Genomic DNA, 25,142 nt, shown 5'->3' with positions numbered 1-25,142 from the left:
ACCAGCAACTACGATGCTCCTTAGCTTAAATCTCTCCGAAAAATCACTATATTTAACTATTGAAGTCTTATCATGAACTCATCCGTACCTTGTAACGAGAATTGTCATACCAACTACTAGAAATCAGCATTTAATCATCTAAAAACACAATTCTCTTGAAACCCCTCGGTTTGATAACCAATGATCCAGATCCGTTAAAATTGAAAATGCTGACGAAGCAGCATGTAGTAAATGGTCTTAATGGCCAAAAGTAATGATAAAAGAATGGAGTGTTGGGAACACCCGATAGAAAATTTGGTACTGAAAAACGGATTGAGCTAACCATGCAGGAGACCAAGGAAAAATACAAGGACCAAACTCTATATTCAAAGAATCCAGGTAATTCTGGATCAGATGAAATCTTTAGAGAATATCTTGCTCCGAAGTCACGTTAAAATCTGGCGGAAAATTCTTCTTCATCAATCTTCGAACTTAGAAATTCCAAAATATCATCATAAATATCTTTGATATTTCTGAGAATATTTTCATAAATATTCTTGCCCGAAATTATCTACCTCTTCGTGTTTTCTGTATTTCATTATATTGGAAACTTCTGTAAAATCTAAGTATAAATTATAAATGAATTGTAGAGAAGTATTGGGAATTGAAGCATGAGTTAGTATAATATAATGGCGCTTGGCCAACGTGATTATATTACAGTAAGTCATGCGGAGTTTCTAAATGGAACGTGATGATTCACAGATCCTAACATCATTATGTACCATGTACACGACTCTTACATTCTACCTAATCTCTAAACATATCAAGAATATATCTTCCTAATAATTCTATCTTATCTCTTGAATATTGGTAATTTAACCAATCAAGATCGTGCTATTACAATTTCTATCTTAGAACATTAACACCATTCATTCTGAAATTCATACCTACGAGTTCTGGACCATTACTTGCTATTTAAAATCGAGAAGAGAAAACAAAAGTATAAATTGAGGGAGAAAGAATAGCAGATATGAAATGTGGAAATAAAGAAAATGAAGAGGGTGAATTTATAGTGAAATATCAGACAGAGAAATCAAGACAGATCATCGCATTTAACCGAAGAGGATCTTAATTTCCTTAATTACCGAAGCATCAAATCTTATTATGAAGATTTTCTCTAAATCCCTTGGACTCCGAAAATCCATCCTATCTACCTCAAAAGATATGACAAATCTTCATCTACTCATTTCATTTTTTTGTGATAGCTTCACTCGCACTCTTCAAGTAGTCGAACTATCTTATTCATATTACTCAATGATGATAAAACTCTATTTATCAACCCATATTCATCATGAAAACATTTTTATTGTTAGCCATGACCACCTCACTCAAATTTCGGGACGAAATTTCTTTAACGGGTAGGTACTGTGACGACCCGAAAATTTCTGACCAAATTTAAACTTAATCTTAATATGATTTCGATACGATAAGCAAAGTCTGTAATGTTAGAGTCTCAAAAACTTTGAACTATATTCATGTAAGCAAGTATCCTTTGACTGTGCTCGATGATTCACGAACAATTGTGTATAAATAAATATGTATATTGTAATATTTACATAAAAGTTTATTACTCAATAAAAGTCACCATATGTATATAATTATTAAATATTACATAATGAAAAATTTGTATATATTAAATGTAAATACAAGTTAAGGATATAATTGTCATAATAACCTTATTGTTATTAATATCATTATTCTTGTTATTTTTATTATTATTATTAAATACTATTAAAAATTGATATCATTTTTACTATTAGTATTATTTTGATTCTTAACATTATTAGCATTGATATTATTAGTATTTTTATTATTTATAATATTATAAACTGAATTATTATTATTTAATCATATTAAAAATTATTAATTTTATATAGAATATATAAACACGTAGGGTAAATTGGAAATCAATAATTTATATATTATAATTATTTAATTAGGTTAAATATTATGGATTAGTAAGATCACAGAATCAAAATCAGTACAATCACTGTAATTGCTTTTGTTTTTTGCCTACAAAATTGAATTCAAACAAAGGATAAAAACGAAATCAGTTAGCACTCACCATCTGATCTTTATTCATTTATATTTCTTTATTTTTTTTTCAAACTTGTTCTCTGTCAATTACCTGTCGACCACCATCATAACTTTACAAACTAGATCAAATCAAATTGATGTCCTAATTATTCGATTATGCATATCTTTATCATATATCCATTGTGTACTCACATCTGCTAAGAAAAACAAAAACCCACAAAGTTAAAACGAGCATCATCAACATCCTTTCATTATTACCTTCATCAACCCCAATCAAAAATTCATTTAAGTGTACTGCTAGCTACCATTGTTTCTACTAGTTCTCGTACCTGATTACTCATCGACAACTATGACACCAAGCACCAAAATGAACTGCAACCTCACTACTACTACTATATTGATATGGCCGTTTCTTTTGTGGTTTCACACATCACCACGACCGAAGACCACCCATGAACATCATCGAGCACATCAAGAACAACCAATGTTAATCTCACCATCGTGTAACCAAGAACGTTCCAACAATCACCCATCACAAGTCCAACCTCGCACCATCAATCTATCACCTTCGAGTTATAAACCATTAAAACCGCCACATTTATTAACCATATTATTCGATCACCACTTACAAACCAACGAGACAACCATCACAAATCACCTTGTATGATGTACTGCTGCTACACTATGTCTTCCTGTTCCTTTTGATCACCATCACAACCCTACCATTTCATTATCATCTTTACTATTCGAGAACCACCACCATTATTAGGCTACTTTACTTACACTTCTGTTTTTGCTCGATGAAAATCCAACAATCAAATTCAAAAACCTTCTTAAGTTGCTGCATTATACCTGCTGTCTTTCTTCTATTTTCCTATCGTGAAACCATGCCACAAACGGCTGTAATTATTTTCTTTCTCTTTCTCTGTGAACAAGTTAACGAAATTGAAAAGGGTGGGGCATGTTCTCAAGATTAAAGTTGGTCAAATTGATGTATTGAAAATATATCTATATTGAAAGTTGCTATACATGTGGGACTAGATACAACATAAGTGGCTGACATTGTGAGGTAATTTGAGGTAAAGGTTGCATATTATTTTCATTTATTTAGGCTGTAAAGTTTTTATGGATGGCGATAGGATAGTATAGCGAATTTAAAATGAGTACTGGATTGATCTTGGGCCGTAAAATATTCACCTGCTTTTAGTTTAAACTGTGAACAAGAAATAGATTACTAATAGAACCGTAATCCTTGAATGGTTGGTGGGCTGTGATAATTTAGTTAAATTGGGCTGTCCTTCCTCTATTGGGTTTGGGCCGAGGTACCTTAAGGAGTACCATATTGTTGCTTGTTACATATGACTATGATAATGATAAAAGAGGACGACCGTGATGACATTTTGAGGTTGATCGTATGAAGATTATGATGATAATTAGATTTAGATGATGTATGTATGTAAGGAACGATGATGATGTATGAATATATAAAGAATGGTGTTGATGATAAAGAGGAGGAGGAAGAAGCAAACATAATATTGGGTTAAATATATTCAGTTGAAAATAAAACAGAAAAGTAAGTCGCAGCTCAATGGTTAGGAGTGTTGGGTTTAATCAAGAGGTCAAGGGTTCGAGCCCTGGGTGTTACATTTTTTTCGTAGAAAAAGAGGAAGATCAGAAGATTTAAGGGGTTATATAAAATTGAGTTACGAGTTTAGAACAGATAATTAAGTAGCAGTGAAGTGCTGTAAGATGTTAGCGGGGGAGCGAGTGGTCTTGGGTTCGAGTCCGGTTTATGGCAATATCTTTTTAAAAGCTCATTTTGAAGGTAGTATTTGATTTCTATTATTATTATTATTATTATTATTATTATTATTATTATTATTATTATTATTATTATTATTATTATTATTATTATTATTATTATTATTATTATTATTATTATTATTATTATTATTATTATTATTATTATTATTATTATTATTATTATTATTATTATTATTATTATTATTATTATTTTTAACCATTGTTATTAGGGATACGTTAATTATAATTGTTACCACCATTAACATAACTAAATATAATCATCATTATTATTATTACTAAGTATTATCATTAAGTATTAGGAGTATTATTAATATTATTATTAATATAGGTATTATTTATGATCATTATTAAGATTACAATTATTATTATTATTATTATTATTATTATTATTATTATTATTATTATTATTATTATTATTATTATTATTATTATTATTATTATTATTATTATTATTATTATTATTATTATTATTATTATTATTATTATTATTATTATTATTATTTTGAAAACAATACAAATTATTATTATTTTTATTAACATTAGTACTAGTATCATTTTTATCATCATTAGTATTATTATTATTATTATTATTATTATTATTATTATTATTATTATTATTATTATTATTATTATCATCATGATTATTATTATTATTATTATTATTATTATTATTATTATTATTATTATTATTATTATTATTATTATTATTATTATTATTATTATTATTATTAGTAGTAAATCATTATTTTCAAAACTATCATTTTAACAAGTAAATATTTTGTATATAAAAAATATATTTATTACATATCTATAACTATATTAATATTACATATACATTATATGTTAAACCTAATAACATTGTTTACATAAATATTTACATATAACAAATTATTTATTTTTAATATAATATTAATCATATGTATATGTATATAAAACTATATAAATATTAACTATTTTAAATATATATATATATATAAGATATAAAATTTAAGATATATTATATAAACTTGTTCAATTACAAGTATCTATTTTAATATATATACAAATGATATAGGTTCGTGAATCCAAGGCCAACCCTATACTTGTTCATTGACGTCATATATAATTTTACTACAAAATACAGTGTGGTGAGTTTCATTACTCCCTTTTTAAATGCTTTTGCAAAATATATTTTTGGGACTGAGAATACATGCACTTTTTTAACTGTTTTACGAAATAGACACAAGTAATTGAAAACACATTATATGGTTGAATGATCGAAGCCGAATATGCCCCTTTTAGCTTGGTAGCCTAAGAATTAGGGAACAGACCCCCTAATTGACGCGAATCTTAAAGATAGATCTATCGGGCCCAACAAGCCTCATTCTGGAATTTGGAATGCTTTAGTACTTCGAGTTTATCATGTCCGATGGGTGTCCCGGAATGATGGGGATATTCTATATGCATCTTGTTAAGGTCGGTTACCAGGTGTTCAATCCATATGAATGATTTTTGTCTCTATGCATGGGACGTATATTTATGAGAAATGAAAAAAATGAAAATCTTGTGGTCTATTAATATGATGGAAATGATTATTTATGTTAAACTAATGAACTCACCAACCTTTTGGTTGACACTTGAAAGCATGTTTATTCTCAGGTATGAAAGAAATCTTCCGCTGTGCATTTGCTCATTTTAGAGATATTACTTGGAGTCATTCATGACATATTTCAAAAGACGTTGCATTCGAGTCGTTGAGTTCATCAAGATTATCATTAAGTCAGTTATAGTTGGATATATTATGAAATGGTATGCATGCCGTCAACTTTCATTGTAAATGAAAGTTTGTCTTTTAAAAACGAATGCAATGCTTGTAAAATGTATCATATAGAGGTCAAGTACCTCGCGATGTAACCAAATGTAATGTATTTGTCCAGATAGATTAGGACGGGTCATTAGATTTATGCAGAGCATCTCTGCTTAACACAACTTTATGCAGAGCATCTCTGCTCAACACAACTTTATTACACGAATCCAATGTTAAAATTACACGATTTATTGAAAATTAAAATTACACAGCTTATTAAAATACAACAATTTATTGAAATTCAAAATACAACAATAACACAATTTAAGCATTCAAAGTTGGTCATGAATGTGGTGGTGGTGGATTAGATGATGGAAGGCTGGCGTCAATATCAAGCATGAAGATGCATTGAAATAGTAGAAACTGAAATACTAGAAACTGAAATTAATTATGAAACTACAAACTAATACTGAAACTGAAATACTAGAAACTGAAATACTAGAAACTGAAATTAATTCTGAAACTACAAACTACAACACAATACTTCCATAGGTGATTACATCGGTTAGTTGAAAATTAAATACGACACAAATGCTACAAAAGTACAAATTAACATCAGTTTCAACATTTTTGCTTGACGTTTTGCGGTTTTTAGTGAACGTTCTAGATCTTTTTTGGACCTTAACAATTCTGGTATCACCTCAAGCGCCCTCTCAGACCAGAGCGGATCAATCCAAATTTGTCGCTTTCTACAAAGTGCAGACATCAAGGTGCCGAACCTACCACCACAACCATAATATCGTCGACCGTACTGGTACTCATCAGTCAAGCAAGTTTTGAGAACCATCTTTGAACCACAAGATCGACAAAATTTCACAGGCAAAGTTTCCACTAGACCATAATGGTAATTATCAGCCATATTGTTGCAGTCATCTAGTGTTGTGATTGGTGGGGTAGTTATATAGAAGAATTTTCCCGCACAAAAAGTCATCATCTGTTTTCCCGCCAAAAATTTCTCACCAAATGTTTCCCGCCAAAGATTTGACGTCACATGACGACGATGACGATGATGACGATGATGATGACGATGATGATGACGACGATGATGATAATTAGGATTTAATTTATATAATTTATAAGTAATTAAAAAATTATTTAAGTGATTAAATTTAATTTTTAATTAAATAAAAATAATTTTTAATTAATTAAAAGTAATTTTTTTAATTAATTAAAAGTAATTTTATAAGTAATTTTATAATTTAAAAATAACTAAAAATAATATTTAAGTAATTAAAAATTATTTAGAAGTAATTTTTGATTAAATACTTAAGTAATTATATAGATTTTATTAATAAATAATTTCACCAAATAAATACTTAAGTAATTAATAATTTTTGATTGAAATTAAATAATTATTTAAAATTTTCACCAAAAAAATGGCGCTGAACTTTTCGTTTCCCTCCAGTTCACCTTCCCAGACGACAAGTCGTCCGGAAATGGTCGTCTGGGAAAAATTGGCCCAAAAAGCTGAACTGGAGCAATCTGTCGGCATTTACCTAAAAAAAAAACCACCCCCAAACTCTTCAAGAACTCCGGTGATTTTGAGGTATTTCCAACCAAATCCAACTCTAATAACACTAACAAAGGTATGTTCTTCATTATTTTTGTTAAATCCAATTTTTTTTGTTGTTGCTTATTTTAGTTAAATCCGAATTTTTATGAACCAATTTGAGTTATTGCTATTAAATTCGAAATTTGTGTTTATGTTTTGAAGATTGTTGTGTGTGATTATGTTTATGCTCAAGAAAAACATGCTTTGACTTATTGCTATTAATTAAATCCGAATTTTGCTTATGTATGTTGATTATGTTTGTTATATAGGTTGAAAATTAATATTTTTTAATTAATATAAACTGAAAATTAAGTTATGTTTAGTTATGTATGTTGATTATGTTTAGTTATGTAATTTTTTAATTAGAAAATTAAGTATTCATGTTGATTATGTTTAATTATGTATTTTTTTAATTAGAAAATTAAGTATTTATTTAGTTAGTAAATTGATGGGTTTGATGATGAAAGTTGTATGTTTAGTTTGTATAAGTATAAGTATAAGTGTAAATGTTATTGTTTATGTTTATGTTTATGCTTATTGTTTTATGAACATTGTTAGGTTTAGTGGTTAATTTCGAAATAGTTGTACCTTAGGTTCGAAATTAATCAATCCTATAGAATACCCATCCGAGGTTAATTTATTAGAAATTAATTTTGGAAGGTCCCCTTTTTGGGACTGCTTTCTGTGTGTTTTGTCTCTTTTAGGATGTTGATGCGTATAACTTATTTACTAGTTACAAAAATTTTGGTACATATTTTCCCTTTACTCCTACAAATATGCGTTTAATACGACATATTTGGGGAGTTTAGGGGAAATGCTGCCGAATTTTTGCTAACTATTAAATTAGTTGTGCACATCCATAGTTGAGACAAAACATTCAGAGAGTGGGTTAGGTTGCCTTCCATAGTTGGACCACCCGACTTTGATTATACATATATTAAGTGTTTTTAATTTTAAAGTTTTTTGCTGTTTTAAACTTGATTTAATTAGGGAATATCTATGACGATTGATAAGAGGTGGACTACTATACGAAATACATTTAATCCTGACTTTATTAAAGGTCTTAATGCATTTATTGAGAGGTGTAACAACAATTTGGATTCGCACGGTAAGTGTAATTGCCCATGTAAATATTGGGGTAATACGGTTTTTCTTAAACCTAAACATATAAAAGCCCATATAACTAGATATGGGTTTGAACCCTCTTATACCATATGGCGGCATCACGGTGAACTACCACAACCACCCGAAGTACACAACACAACGGACCCTCTAAGAAATTTCTTGCACGATATTCAGTTGGAGGAAGTTCCTAATTTTGAGGACGAAGGTCCGAATGACGATGAGACTATGAATGACACGACCGCAACTGCTCTTGATGATTTAATTGACTCCACCCAAACCGAGCTATATCCTGGTAGCAAGTTGTCCTCATTAGAGTTTTTAGCCAAGTTAACACACATTAAGGTCTTGAACAAATGGACGAATACTTCATTCGACCAATTATTAGAATTACTCATACAATCACATCCCCCAAATAACACGATTTCGAAATCATTTTACGAAATTAAGAAGTGAATGAGAAAGATCGGTTTAGGGTATCAAGCGATACATGCTCATAAGAATGATTGTTGTTTGTTTTATAAAGAATACCACGATTTGGAAAACTGTCCAATAGTAAAGAGAGTATATGGAAAGATGAACGCGCAACGGGGAAAAAAGTTCCTAATAAAGTTTTGCGTTATTTTCCAATAAATCCAAGACTAAAACGTTTGTACAGTTCTAGATACACTGCAAAGGATATGACTTGGCATGCTACTGGGTGGTGCAATGAAGAGGGTAAGATGCGTCATCCGGTAGATGGTCGAGCTTGGAAATAAATTGACAAAATATATCCGGATTTTGCACGTGAACACAGAAACGTTCGACTAGGGTTGGCTGCTGCTGATGTTATTTCTATGAATGTATTTTTAAATTTTTCGCATGAAATATATGTATATGTATACACATACAAACACACACACACACACACACACACACACACACACACACATATATATATATATATATATATATATATATATATATATATATATATATATATATATATATATATATATATATATATATATATATGTATAAATGTATATGTATATATCATTGTTCTATTCACTTTATTTGTATTTATGCAGATGAATTTCTTTGCTCTCATTTTCCTAATGATCGGTGCTGGGGCCGGTGGCCAAGATAACGATCCCCAACCTAATGCAAGGGGTAAACGGGGAAAAACAAAAAAACATAGGTTTACGAAAATTGAGAGATGCTCACGGACGACTTGACATTGACTCTGATTTTACGTGGAGAACCGTTAATCTGATAGGCCCTAATAGTTCAATGTTTGTTAATTTGATAGCTAGTGTTGTTAGGTCCCCAAAGTTCCCGAAACATTACGCGTGTTGGGCGGATGTGCCAAGTTCTTCAAAAGAATTAGTTTGGATTAATATCCGCGTAAGTTTAACTAATTAGTACTTATACATATACATATACATATATATATATACACGTTTATATATATACATGTATATATATATACACGTACATATATACGATTATATATATATACGTATATATATATATATACGTATATATATATATATATAATCTTTTCTTATATACAATCTTCTAATATATCTATTATTATTTTTCGTAGAATTTCTTTAAAATTGAAACTTGGCTAGAATCGGAGAGAGAACAACAAGTCCGAGCTGCTATTAACAAGATAGCGGGGGATAGATGGAAAAACGGAAAAAGTGAAAAACAAGGTTATTACAAAAACCTTGTAAACGACTTTCCTAATAATATGAATTTTATTCGTTCCCACCCACCACCGGACGTTGAAGCCGAACTCTGGAATCCTTTTGTTGACTTGATGCTTAACGAAGAATACCAAAAGCGTTGTGAGCAAAATGCAAAAAACCGGTCTTGTGTCCAATACCACAGTTTGCATGGAAGCAAATCCATAGTTAAACATTTGGTAAATTACTTAAACCTCCTTGTTTTTAATGTTTTACATAAATGATAAAATGTTAGAAAATATGTTATTTGATTTATATACATTTAAGTTATTTTTTTGTGTGTTTGTAGAACGATAATAAGGTAAAGCACAGTCCGCAACCTTTCGGTCCTATCAAAAATTACAAGCTCTTGCACAAACCCAAGGACGGAACCACGTGGACTAACGCTTTCAAACCAAAATAGAACTACGTAAGTAATAAATTTTCATAGATTTTGGTGTACTACATATAAATATAAATATAAGTCAAATGGTATATATATATATATATATATATATATATATATATATATATATATATATATATATATATAAGTCCCGAAACGTATACGAATATATATATATATATATATATATATATATATATATATATATATATATATATAATATTTGTTTAACCTTGTAGAAAAAAATGAAGGAATTGCTAAATGAACAACCGGGAAGAGACGAGACCGATATCATGGATGAAGTTTTGGGTGAGCGAACTGGACACCAACGCGGAGTGGGGCCAAAGTTACCAAAGTCGGCAAGTAATTCTGCATCTTCATCTTCTACCGGTTGAAGCCACCAACCACCAATGGAACCATATTACACGGCAAGTCAAATTGAAAAAATCTTTCGTTTTAATAATCTTGTAGTCCCTCCCGATATTCAACCAAATTTTGGGTATCCTACCGGTACTTCCAATTCCAATACTTCGTGCCCGAGCAGTAACAATGATGATGATTTGTATGACGATCCATTTGCCGGTTTGTAATTTGTTTGGTGTGTTTGAAGACAAGTATGCTTTTGTTGGGTGTTTTTCCGGTTGTTTCAAGACAATTATGTTAAGTTTAGTTGATTTGTAAATGATATTAGTTGATTTGGTAGTTTTTCCGGATTTTAAAATGTATGGATAATTATTGTCGCTTTTGGATTTTTTTTTAATGTTATTGTGGTATTTTGTGAAAGTATAATCTTATTTATGTAGCAGGTTTGGATATTTGAAATGTGCCGTATCGAATACGGCTGGAAACAGCAGAAACGAATTGGTCCCGAAACAGCAGACGGCTTTCCGGACGACTAGTCGTCCAGGAAGAGTCGTCCGTTTTTTTTTTCTTTTTCTGTTATTAATAAATAATTAATAATAATTAATTAATAATAAATAATTATTATTATTTTAATATTATTTATTTTGGGACGATATGTCGTCCCCAAGGTTCGTCCGGAAAAATCGTCCACGAAGGCAAGCGTTGAAAGTCAATGTGGGCCCCACCTTTCGTCCGGGGAAAAAAATGCCGCCCAGAAAAACTTTTCGGGACGACACAATCCGGACGATGTGTCGTCCGGGAAGACTTTCTGGGAAGAAAAATCGTCCCCAAGAGTCGTCCGAAAAGTGCTTTTTCCAGTAGTGTTTAGGGGCATTAATTAGTTCTATATTTTTTTTTTAAAAAAACAAGTAAATCTTTATTTATTATAATGAACTTTTACAATATGTCCTATATCATGAATCTATACAACACGAATTACTACACTTACAATATGTCCTATATCACGAATTTATACAACACGAATTACTACACGAAACTACTACAGAAATAGTTCGAAAACATTCCATGTGAATTGGAAGAATCACGACGGTTGAACTTGCAAGCAAGCAAGACAGCAGAATCCACCAGTACTGACACTGATCAGGCGGTGACAAAGATGGAGACAAACTATCCTATTAATCCCGTGTACAAACTTCCATTTAGAGAATGGATCGTTGTTATGTTTAACTTTTGGAGATGGGAATGTGCTCGGGGCGGCGTATTAACTGATACCCGTTCGTGTGTTTGGTGAGGCAACAAAGAATGAAGGATTTATTAGCCATTGTTGCCATTCGAGTCTTTTCTTTTTTGCTCGCTTGGATATCCAAGAGAAACTTTGAGTTTGGATTTTGGATATAATAGTTGCGGAGGTCCATTCCTTATATTAAAAAACGTTGAGATTTATGTATTTCCAAATCATGTAGCAACAAGCCCATTTGGTGGCTTGCCAAATAATGAGACCTTGTGGGGAATTGATGAAAGATTGGTTGTTCGTGATAATATCATCAAGACTTGCAATTGTGTTTTGTGGTAGGTTCCACCAATGCAAGACTAGGTTCCATACTGTCAATTTGTCATTGAAACTAGGCAATGAAAGATGATGTGTTCTACTGTTTCTATGTGTGACGATCGCACCAAATCCATATGGACAATACGTCATTCATTGATTTCATTGCGAGGTATTTGACCTCTATATGATACGTTTTGTAAACATTGCATTCTTTTGAAAAGGCACACCATAAATGAATATTTAAATCAAAGGTTTTCGACATCTGATGATTTCTACATATAAACAATTACCGTAAATAATAGTTTACAATAGTACTTCCGTTGACAATGCAGTCAAAATAAGATACATGGTGATAATTTGGTGAATGCAACGTTTCCTTGAAAAGTATGTCATGTAAGACTCCATGCACATAGCTTGTCTAACATATAAGCAACAGCGGAAGACTTCTAGGAAACCTGAGAATAACGATGCTAACAAGTGTCAAAACAAAGGTTGGTGAGTTCATAGTTTTAATGTTTCGCATAATCTGTGTATAAAGGTGGATCACAAGATTTCAGTTGTTTCATCCAGAAACGTTTATCAAAATATTCTACAAAATTGAGCACCCTGGTAACTAAACTTAACGTATATATAATTTGTACCCTTTGTATAATCATCTTAATAATACACGCAAACCAACGTGTATGCTTCTCAAATAGCATACGTCCGTTAAAAGGCTAGTGCTCTAGCTCGGACGGGGATATGAAGCCCTATGGATCCATATACTACTACTCGCGCCCACCAGTTCTTATAACTGGCAGTTAACAGTTACCAAAGCTAAGGGATTTTCGGTTCAAACTCAGTGTAGAATTTAGTATGTACTTGTATCCATTGCGTTTAAAATAAAATGCATGTATTCTCAGCCCAAAAATATAGATTGCAAAAGCAATTAAAAAGGGAGCAAATGAAACTCACCTTAGCAGCACATAAAGTTGTTCACCAAAACGTGACCGAAACTCGGAATATCAAATAACCGTAGATCTCAACCTAGAGAACATATGTTGGTCAATAAATGTCTATCAAGCTAGGTCAGGCCATAGTGTATAACAATCCTAATGCTCGAGATCGACATACAAAAGTTATCCAAAGTCGTTTCAAAAAGTCAATTTTGACAATAGTTCAACAAAACGAGACATACCTTATATAAGGATTCATTTACTCGGTTGGTAATATTCAAAAATCCAATATATCAATCTAGTAAACTAGTTGTTTAAATCTTAATTGTAGATTCAAAAGCAATTTCAATTAACGTTAATCATAATTCAGTTGATCATATCTTTTAATCCGTTCATCGAAATTATTCGATATATCTAAATGAAAAGTTATTGATTTTTCGCCAGATTTCCAAAAACATGTATATCATATACCTTTTACCAGTAATATATGTATTTACTTCGTGATTCATCATAACTGTTTAACGACAAAATTTAGCATACAAGCATGCATAAATATATATACTCGAGCACTAGACATGGATACACAATTAATGTATAAAAGATAAAATATGAGTGCTTACGTATCAATATTGAGATTCAATATTGTAGGAAAGTACGTAGACACAACAGAGATGATAAACACTAGATTTGATTCACAAATATACCCTCGAACATTACCCATAACCTCCTTGACAATAACCCATAATTTTCTTAGCTCTATCCCGCTCAAAAACCCATTTTAAAGGTGACACGCTCATAACCTCGTCGTAGTATTTTAGGTATATATACTACTAATAATAATATTATAATAAGATTAATAATAATAATATTAATCTTAATAATAATAATAATAATAATAATAATAATAATAATAATAATAATAATAATAAAAATAGTAATAATAATAATATAAAAAAAATAATAATACAGAGGAATGAATCGAGCTTTTATAGTATGTGGCCTGCTATAGTGCCTCATGTGATCGCATGAGTTTTCAGTATTTTTTGCCATGCGATCGCATGGCCGCCTTATCCTGTTTTTGTTTGCTAGTTCGTCGACATCAAATAGTGTTTTACTGTAGCAAATAGTGTTTTACTGTAGCAAATAGTGTTTTACTGTAGCAATAGCACTGTAGCAAATACGGTTTCACTGTAGAAATAGTGTTTTACTGTAGCAAATAGTGTTTTACTGTAGCAAATAGTGTTTTACGGTAGGAAAGTCATTTTACTGTAGCAAATAGTGTTTTACGGTAGAAAAGTCGTTTTTACTTGTATATATATATATATATATACATACATATAATTGTTCATGAATCGTCGAGAGCAGTCAAATGTAATTTAATACATGAAACAGTTCTAAAATTTTAAGATTCAACTTCATAGACTTTGCTTATCGTGTCGGAAACATTAAATCATTTAAAGATAAAGTTTAAATTTGGTCAGAAATTTCCGGGTCATCACAGTACCTACCCGTTAAAGAAATTTTGTCCCGAAATTTAAGTGAGGTCGTCATGGCTAACAATAGAAATGTTTTCATGACGAATATGAGTTGATAAATAGAATTTTATCACCGTTGAATTATATGGATAAAACAATCCGATTTCTCGAAGCGTATGAGAGAAGTTATCGTAAAAGAGTGAAATGAAAGAATAGAGATTCGTCTTAGCTCTTGACGTAGTTACGATTGATTTTCGAAATTTAAGGAATAGAAAATCTTCATAATCTAAATAAGATTTGATTCTTCGGAATTTGCGGAAATTAGGATTTTCTTTGATTAAATGCGTAATCTGTCTCGATTGCTATAAATTGACCTCTTCCGTTTCATTTATTTTCACCACTCCTATAATCTTCTTTCTTATTTCATACATCCCAATAGATTGTGAAAATGCTTAATCCAGTTCTGATTCTTGATATTTTCCTGGCTATCGTATCCTTCATTCTTCTTTTTCATCTGCCACCAGAGGAAGTTATTTTCTTCTACTATTACCTTGGGGTTATAGTGTTTTTCATTCTCCCGTGTCTTTATATTGATATACGCATTGATATACACGGTTTGTAATTTCGGGGTTGTTATCGGGCTTTATGTTCTCCATTATATTTCGGAGCTTCATGCTTTCGTTTTCTCTTCCCGACCTTAAGTCAAGCGAATAATGGTCCAGAATTCGTAGGTATGAATTTCAGAATAAACATAATTAATGTTCTAAGAAAGAAACGGTAATGGCACAATCCGACTTGTTAAATTACCAGAATATCCGGAAAAGACCGAATCATCAAGAAATATATTTTCTTGATATATTTAGAGATTATATAGAATGAAAGAGTTATGTAACATGGTTTATGATGAGGGTGTGATCTGTGAACCTTTGTCACGTTCCATTAGAAACTCAACATGACTTACTGTAATATAATCACGTTGATCAAGTGTCATAATATTATACTAACTCATGCTTCAGTTCCCAACATTACTTCAAAACATCCATTTTTTTTCGAATTTTTTAGATTTTAGAAACTAAAATAGTTTCTTTTATGATGTAACACAGATAGCGTGAAGAGGTAATGATTTCAGATAAGAATTGTTTCGAAAAATATCTTCAGAATTATGGAGGATATTTATAATGGGAGATACGATGATATCTTAGAATATTTAAGATAATATGATGATGAAGAATATTGTCCGCAAAGGTTTTAGAGTAAAGAGCAAGGTATTCGCTAATAATTTCAGCAGACTCTGAATCATTTGGATTCTTTGAAGGTAGATTTAGTCTTTGTGATTTGTCCACAGCCTCCTTCATGGTCTGCTCAATCCGTTTTTCAATTCTAAACCTTCTCTTTTTCTATGCTTTACCACCATACTATTCTTTATCATCAAACTTTTGACTGTTAAGGTCGTTTACAGTTTTTTCTGCTTCATCAACATTTTTCCAAAATTCGGAGAACTAGTTTCGTAGTTTGGGGTGTTTTTCGGAAACTTCACATTCGAAGTATGTAAGTCCAGGAGGTAGACGTTATATGTACACATATAACTGTTGGCGTAGACGTGCTACAAGATTTCAAGATACTGATTGCTAATTCCCGATAGTTGGTATGGCAATTGCCGTTACAAGATGTGGATGAGTACATGATACAGTTTCAATGAGTATAAGGATTTTTCGGAAGGTCAAAGATCAATGAAGTTGTTGGTAAATTTACTGCTAATGTGGTGGAACATGAAAGGTTCCCCAGTAACGAAAACGTATATATCAAAATTACAAGTCTGAAAGGTCGTCGTTGACTGGTTGAATGGTTGATAATACTGGATACTTTTAAAAGGATTTGCAAGGTTATTTTTTTTTTGGTAAAAACAATACCAAAGGATCTTTCACAGTTTTGAAGTCAAAGTATAGCTTGAAAGATGTAGAGATCTAAGAATGATTTCACCGGTTCAGAGTTATGACTTGGATTCTGATCCTTCAATATCAGAATATGTAATTGAATTTGTATGAAAACGATTGTATATCGCTGTGAGCATAGTTAATAATTTTTTAATCAAAGTTGAAGAATGTACAATATAACATATTAATTGTGAGCTTATATATTTCCCGAGTATTACCTACCCGTTAAAGATTTCACAATTAATACTTTGTACAAAAGAATTTTTATTACCGTTTTTATGAAAATATATGTATGTATATTTTCTTCAGATGTAATACAGATTTAATGAGTTAATATCATATTAAGCTCATTTGATTTTCGGCTTGAATTAGAAATGAATAATCTCTAAAATATTAAAGATTACATAATCTTTGCGGAGTATTTCGCTAATGAAATCAATACTTCATTATTTATTCTTATTGATATTCCTTGGTGAAGGGTGTTGATATTCGTGGAATTCTTGCAAACTTCGCAAGGTGCAAATGATGTTTTCTAGAAAGTTTCGAGTGCATCGAAGATGAAAGTGTAAAATCAACCATATTATTGAATAATACACTTGGTTTATTATGAAACGGAATTCTTTGGATTGAAACAGAGATTGTAGTTAACGAAGGTTAAGTTGTTAACGAAGGATGTACATCATATGAATTTAACCGAGTAGTATTTACCCTTTTTCAATTCATACTTAATAGCTTAGTACGAAAAGATTTATGATGGTTTTAAAATATATATATATAAGATATACATATAAATTCTTCAGAAGGAATGAGTTAATATTTCATAACTCGTTGATACAAATATACGCGTTGTTGACTTGTAATAATATCCACGGTGCTTTCTTGAACTGGCAGAGCTTGTGATGTTAGAGGTGCTAATGATTCTAATGATGTTGACAGCACTAACTGTGCTGGTGAGGCTAAGGGTACTATTGATGCTGTTGGTAAAACAAGTCTTGCTTGTACCTTACGCATCATTCTTGTCAGGGTTTCTATTCTTCCTTCTATTTATCTGATTTACGGTTAGAACTGGGATAAATAATCTCTAAGATTTTAGAGATTACATAATCACCGTAGAATATTTCTTCGATGAAGTTATGAATCAGTACTTCATCATTTGTTGTTGTTGGTACTCCTTGGTATCTACGGTGCGTATGATGTTGATATCTGAAGTACAGTTTTTAGATGTGATATTGAGGTGTGGGATGCGGATGTGGTTATTGGTGGTGGTAATGGTACTGTTGTTGTTGATGATGGTGGTACTGGTTATGCTGCTGGTGCTGCTGCTGGTGTTTGTAACCTTCGCACTATATTCTCCAAAGCCACTACCCGAGCGCGAAGCTCGTTGACTTCTTCTATTATACCGGGATGATCGGTGGTTCGGACAAGCGGATGAATAAGATTTAGAATGTGAGATAGTATATAATCATGACTAGATACTCTGGAAATGAGAGAGAAAATGGTATTATGGACAGGTTCACCGGTAAGTGCTTCAGGTTCTTCGCCAAGAGGGCAATGTGGTGGATGGAAGGGATTGCCTTCTTCTTGTCTCCAATGACTAAGTAAGCTACGAACCCATCCCCAATTCATCCAGAATAGATGATGGCTAATTGGTTGATCCATTCCGGTTACACTGTCTTCGGAGTTCATGTGAATATCCATATCGGAATAGCTGTCGGAATTTAAGGAATTTGAACTAGATACGTGATCCATCTTGTATAATCAGGGAATTGATTTTTGATATAAGATAGATTATAGAATTTAGATTGGTACTCCTCAATACATAATTTACATATGTATATATAATACCAAAATCCCGTAAATTACGGAGAAATTTTCGGAAGATGTCAGGAAAAGTTTACAGTAACAGATATGCTAAGATACGAATTTTATCGGTACACTATCTATGCAGTAAATGCAGTAAGATGTGTCTAGACTTAGGAATGATAAGCAAGTAATTTTCGACGATAAATGGTAAGCAAAACTTGGTAAAAACATATATGGTCATAGTCCAGACTCACTAATGCATCCTAACAATAACCAGTTAGACACACTCATGCAAGACCTGGTTCACTAGGACCAACGCTCTGATACCAACTGTGACGATCGCTCCAAATCCATATGGACAATACGTCATTCATTGATTTCATTGCTAGGTATTTGACCTCTATATGATACGTTTTGTAAACATTGCATTCTTTTGAAAAGGCACACCATAAATGAATATTTAAATCAAAGGTTTTCGACATCTGATGATTTCTACATATAAACAATCACCGTAAATAATAGTTTACAATAGTACTTCCGTTGACAATGCAGTCAAAATAAGATACATGGTGATAATTTGGTGAATGCAACGTTTCCTTGAAAAGTATGTCATGTAAGACTCCATGCACATAGCTTGTCTAACATATAAGCAACAGCGGAAGACTTCTAGGAAACCTGAGAATAAAGATGCTAACAAGTGTCAACACAAAGGTTGGTGAGTTCATAGTTTTAATGTTTCGCATAATCTGTATATAAAGGTGGATCACAAGATTTCAGTTGTTTCATCCAGGAACGTTTATCAAAATATTCTACAAAATTGAGCACCCTGGTAACTAAACTTAACGTATATATAATTTGTACCCTTTTCACTGTAGCACCCTTAACTAAAATTGAGCACCCTTTTCACTGTAGCACTGTAGCAAAATAGTGTAGCACTGTAGCAAATAGTGATTTACTGTAGCAAATAGTGTTTTACGGTAGGAAAGTCATTTTACTGTAGCATATATATATATACATACATATAATTGTTCATGAATCGTCGAGAACAGTCAAATGTAATTTAATACATGAAACAGTTCTAAAATTTTAAGATTCAACTTCATAGACTTTGCTTATCGTGTCGGAAATATTAAATCATTTAAAGATAAAGTTTAAATTTGGTCAGAAATTTCCGGGTCATCACACTATGTGATTATTGCATAGAGAGAAAAGCACCGAGTCGAGGTCTACCCCACGTTTATTGAATTCCACACGGGTTGGGATTCTACAAAGCTTAGTTCTCCAAGTGAATATGTTGATATTTTGCGGTAGGAGCTTGTTACGAGGCGTTTTGTGATGACCCGGAAAATTTCGACTTATTTAAACCAATTCTCTATATGATTTAATATTGTCGTCATTATAAGCAATGCATTTTGACAAGTTTTAAAACTTTTGTAAATGAGTTTTATATAACGGTTGACCACCTTGTTTGTCCGACGATTCACGAACGTCATAACTTGTGATAGTTATATATATATATATATATATATATATATATATATATATATATATATATGGAAATATGCGAATAATATTTATATATGAAATAATAAAAATTTACTATTAAATGATGCAATTTTCAAATTAAAAATTTTACGTATTTAATCGTTTTATTTTTATGATGTAATTTTTCTTAATTTATAAGAAAAACACAATTAAATCAAAGTTGTACAAGCTGTAAAGCACAACGTATAACAATGTAACTTAAATAGTTGAATAGAAATTAATGTATTTACTATTCATATGAATAGTAAATGAAAACAAATTAATTAATTTACTATTCACATGAAAGCGACATGATAGAAATTATTAATTATAAGTTACATAATATATCCCTGAAGTATATAAGAAATATGACTTTTTAAAATTTTAAAATTCATTCGATTAAATGAATCTTGTGATTTACCGTGGCACGGAATGATCATCAGACTAGTACGTACACTCTACATCGAACGTATATAGTAATTTTATAAATAAATGGACCTTTTTACAACTAGTTTTATAAAAGCTTAAGACCAAAATAAATATATGTATTCAATTATAAAAAGTGGAATTCTTTTTATTTATACTTTTACCCGTCAATTTTAGCAACAGAGTACGAAATACTGGTCAATGAAAAACTGTCGGCATAAACTAACAAAATTAGAGGCGGCTTCAATGTTTTAACACGTTTATTATTTATTATAATATTATATTATATTATTATATTATTATAATTAAAATATTATATTATTATTATATATCTATATATATGTATATCTCGATTGCAAGCTCTTACACAAAAATTGATCTTCATCTTTGAAACACACATATTACGTGTGTTTATATATACTCCATATTTTTTTTTTCATGGTATTAATGGTAGACTGTAAAGAGTAAATGGGTGATTTTCAAATTGGGTTTAAGCTAAGGAAATTATGGGTATTGTACGGGGGTATTGTTCGTGAATCCGAGACCAACCATGCATTCGTCATTGTCATTGCATCTACATATTTTGCCTACAATATTGAACCACAATATTGGAATGTGAGTTTTATATGCTTCCTTTTTAATTGCTTTTGCAATCTATATTTTGGGCTGAGAATACATGCACTTTATTTTAAACGCAATGGATACAAGTACATACTAAATTCTACACCGAGTTTGAACCGAAAATCCCTTAGCTTTGGTAACTAGTAGCTACCAGTTATAAGAACTGGTGGGCGTGAATAGTTGTATATGGATCCATAGGGCTTGACATCCCCGTCTGTTCCAGGTATAGAAACCCTATCCTGAACTATAGAACAGACGTATACTATTTGAGGTTAGTACATGTTGGTTTGCGTGTATTGTACATGTTGGTTGCATGTATGTTAAAACAGGGGTACTTATTATATATATACGTTAAGTTTAGTTATAGTGAAAAGGGTGCTACAGTGAAATCTTGTGGTCCACCTTTATATACAAATTATGCGCAACATTAAAACTATGAACTCACCAACCTTTGTGTTGACACTTTTAAGCATGTTTATTCTCAGGTCCCTAGAAGTCTTCCGCTGTTTACTTATACGTTATACAAGCTATGTGCATGGAGTCATACATGCTTTATTCAAGAAAACTTTGCATTCACAAAATCATCATCATGTATCTTATTTTGACTGCATTGTCAACAGATGTATTATTGTAAACTATTATTTACGGTGATTGTCTATATATAGAAATCATCAGATGTCAAAAACCTTGGAATTAGATATTCATTTATGGTGTGCCTTTTCAAAAGAATGCAATGTTTACAAAATGTATCATGTAGAGGTCAAAACCTCACTATGAAATCAATAAATAACGTACCGCATCAATAGCGATTTTGACGGGTCGTTACACGTTTCATCGGAAGAGGATGATGGAGCTAGTTTGCAATTATCAAGAGCATTTGCTAACGTATTTGCTTTGAATTGTCCCGTTGGGTCCAATGACCATTTCCACGAATCCAACATGTCAGACAATATACAAAAAGAGATTAAATTATTAAGTTCGTTTAGTTCGTTTAAGGTGCGTCCATTAGGTGTACGTGTCGAATTCCAAGTTCCAATGGTGATCGTGTTTTGAGTTGAGATTCTTTCCGTTACCAAAGAATCTTTGTTGATCTCTAGCATGAAAAGTCTTGGGAAAAGATTGCATAAACGATTGGTACCGCGCCAGCTTTCTAACCAAAATTTGGTGCATGATTCGTTACCGATACATTTGGTGATCGAGTTGGTGAAATCAGCACCAATGTTGTCAGCCTTTGATTTCGTTCCAAATAGTCCTTCCCTGAATGTTCCTGCAATAAGAGTTAGTATCCAACCCGCCCCCCGCCCAATAAATACTAGAGATGATTTTTACCCATAACACGTTTTTTTTTGTTTTTAAATCGCCACCACCACTTACAAAATAGTGATATATTTTTGCAAAAAAGTTATTCGATATTTAGGCCGCCTTTGTCGTAGGGAAGTAAAATTCGGTCCCATTTTATCCAATTTTGTTATCCGCTTCAAGACCACCCCAAAAAGTTTTTCGTCTTTTAGATTCAAGTGTATTAATTATGTTGACGGGAATGTGGAAAAGTGAGAAGCAGTATAATGGAATACTACTAAGAACGGATTTAATGAGTGTTAAACGACCGCCAAAGGAAATGGATTTAGATTTTGCAATCGGAGAGTCTCTTATCAAATTTTTCGATGATCGGAAGTCCTGATGAAGCGTTTGATGTAGGAACTCCTATTGGAAGGCCGAGATAGGTAAATGGAGTAGAACCCGCGGGGCAGTCAATGTATTTAGCCATTAATTCCACTCCGTTTTTTGTGACACCAATTCCATATAAATTACTTTTTCTAAAGTTAATTTTGAGTCCCGATATGTTTTCGAAGCATTTAAGTAGTTTGGATAAATATTTAGCATTTCTTTTACTCCATACCCGAAAAAGATGGTATCATCCGCGTATTGCAAGTGGAAGACGATTACACTATCAAAACCTACATGTAGGCCACGGAATTGTTTATTTGAGATGGCCCTTTTAGTGAGGATATTTAACCCTTCTGCCGCAATGATAAATAAAAACGGGGAGATTGGGTCACCTTGTCGTATGCCTCTTCCGGGGGAAGACTCTTTGGTTGGGGCGCCGTTAATTAGGATGGATATTGTCAGTGAGGACGAACACGCACAAATAAAACTGGTCCATTTATTTCCAAATCCCATGGAATGCATTGTGTCAAAAGGGAATTCCCATTCAATACAATCGAACGCTTTTTCGAAGTCTACTTTAAAAATGAGGCCTTTGTGTTTTTTACATTTTAGTTCATCTATGATTTCGTTTGCAATTAAAACACTAACGAGGATATTTCTACCTTTCAAAAAAGCGGTTTATTCACTTCCTATGACTTTATGTATAACTTTGGAGAGACAGTTGGAAAGGACTTTGGTTAGGATTTTGTAATAGCTTCCGATTAGACATATTGGACGGTATTCGTTAAAGCCGATTGGATTCGGTTTTTTCGGTATTAGTGAAAAAAATGAGGCAGCTTTTACAGATTTCAGAATTAGTCCAAAACCAATCAAAGGCCTTAATGAGATCCTCCTTAATCAACCACCAATATTTCTTGACAAAATTTCATGTTGAAACCGCCCGGTCCGGGAACTTTTGAGCTTTCGCACCCTTGGAGTGCATCCCAAATTTCGTTTTCACCGGTTTTTTCCGGTATTAGTGAAAAAAACGAGACAGCCTTTACAGATTTCAGATTTAGTCCAAAACCAATCAAAGGCCTTAATGGGATCCTCCTTAATCAACCACCAATATTTCTTGACAAAATTTCATGTTGAAACCCTGGTCCGGGGACTTTGGAGCTTTCGCACCCTTGGAGTGCATCCCAAATTTCGTTTTCACTAAAATGATCTTCGAGTAAAGTGTTGTCGGAATGGGAAATGTATTTTAACTGTGGTTCATTTTCTAAGGAGCAGGAACCTTTTTTTTGATTTGAGGATTGTTTCGAAATAGCGGATTGCTTCATTTTTTATTGTGTTGGGGTCCTCAGACCAGGAACCGTTAGAAGAGACACCGCAAATATTGTTTTTATTGTTTCTTCTTTTTATGTAATTATGAAAGTATTTGGATTTCTCGTGACCTTCGAGGGCCCATTTTATGCGGACTTTTTGTTTTAACGTTTTAGACCTTTTTTTCTTTTTCAAGGTGGTTCATTTTTTCTTCGACCCATTTTTTCGTTTATTTTCAGTTCATGTTTTGTTTTCTGCTTGCCTTTCCCATTCGGATGCCAAGTTAAGATGGGATTTTATTTGAGTGCCGAAGTTATCAAGTTGGGAAATGCATTTTTTTAGTTCTAATTTTAAGTTTTTTAGTTTGTTTCGTAGAATACAGTCAGGAGGGTTTCCATTAACGGGTTCGGGCCACACCTTTTTTATTATATCATCAGCCTCTTTTAGTTCTAACCAAGAGTTAAATATCCGAATGGATTTTGGTCTGAAGTCAATAGAGGTATTATTTAATATTATTGGACAGTGGTCGGAGAGGTCACGGTCCGGAGTTTGGATGAGACGTTTGGCCAGATATTAAAGGTGTCTTCCGAGACTAGAAAGTGATCGAGTTTGCTATATTATAAGTTATTATCACATATGCGGGTAAAATTTTTCCCACCGAGAGGGACGTCAATAAGGTTTGAGCCGTTGATGAATTTATTAAAGCTATTCGCTCAGGATTGTTTAAAAATAGTGTTTAAACGTTCTGAACAGTTCCTGACTTCGTTGAAGTCTTCACAGATTATATAGGGAACGCCTAATGATGAGGTTATCGATGAAAGTTCGTTGCAGAATCGAATCTTTTTTTGGTTCGAGTGAGGACCGTAAACGATTATAATTGCTATATTAGTATCATATCCCGCCCATGTACCGTTTATTGCTAGGAAAAATTCACCCTCGATGGACTGTTCGAGTGTGTATACATTTGTGTCCCATATTAGTAAAATTTCACCCGAAGCCCC

Source organism: Rutidosis leptorrhynchoides, chromosome 11, assembly GCF_046630445.1.
Source record: "Rutidosis leptorrhynchoides isolate AG116_Rl617_1_P2 chromosome 11, CSIRO_AGI_Rlap_v1, whole genome shotgun sequence".
Classification (NCBI taxonomy): domain Eukaryota; kingdom Viridiplantae; phylum Streptophyta; class Magnoliopsida; order Asterales; family Asteraceae; genus Rutidosis; species Rutidosis leptorrhynchoides.
Note: the sequence above shows the minus strand (reverse complement) of the source record.